The sequence below is a fragment of the Pelophylax lessonae genome, assembly GCF_965119305.1.
Source record: "Pelophylax lessonae genome assembly, contig: HAP1_SCAFFOLD_887, whole genome shotgun sequence".
NCBI lineage: Eukaryota > Metazoa > Chordata > Amphibia > Anura > Ranidae > Pelophylax > Pelophylax lessonae.
The window spans coordinates 31,963-32,877 of NW_028119469.1; positions in this window are offsets into that span (position 1 = coordinate 31,963).

Genomic DNA, 915 nt, shown 5'->3' on the forward strand with positions numbered 1-915 from the left:
GTAAGCCTTCTTAGCCATCAAAAGAATACACACGGTTGAGCATCCCTATTCATGTGCCAGGTGCAGGAAATGTTTTAATCAGAAAAGAAACCTTAGCCATCAGAGAATGCACACAGGGGAGTGTCCCTATTCATGTTCAGAGTGCGGGAAAATTTAATTGTAAAGGAACCCTTCTTAGCCATCAGAGAATACACACAGGTGAGCGCCCTTTTTAATGTTACGAGTGCGGGAAATGGTTTCAATACAAAGTTTTATTTCTTAGAAACCAGAAAGTTCATACGGGCGAGCGTCCTATTTCATGTTCAGAGTGTGGGAAATGTTTCACTCCTTATGTACGTTTCAAACTGCAAAGAATTCACACTTATATTAGAGGCTCCGTTTTTTTATGTTCAGAGTGCGGGAAAGTTTAAAAAGAAAGGAAAAATAATGAAACATCAGAGTACACCCCCTGCTGGTACTACGGGAAATGGACGATGGATTGTAACGGGTGGAACTGTTTAGTCCATAAAAAAATGTGAAACCCCCTCAGTCCACTCGGGGTTGGTTTACACCCGCATCGCCCTCTGACCCGCTGTGGGGTTGGCAGGCAGCTGGGAGCCCTTATGTTATTCCTGTAAAGCCCACGCCAGTACGCCGCAACCGTATGCATCGGGGCTGTTGCGGCACAACCCCATTCAGTTGAATACCATTGCCCAATGTGATGGGGGGTGTGAGGTTTGCAGCAGCTGCAAATTGCAGTGCCATGTGTACCGCCCCATCCGGCTGCCATGTAAGCTTAAGGGGGTGGTAAAATCATGACTTAACTGTCTACCTTTACCGATCCCTCCCCACATGAGGCAACAGGCAGGAAATAATCACAATACAGTTGGGCATTAATGACAATACATGGGACAACAGATGGACAATCAAGACAAT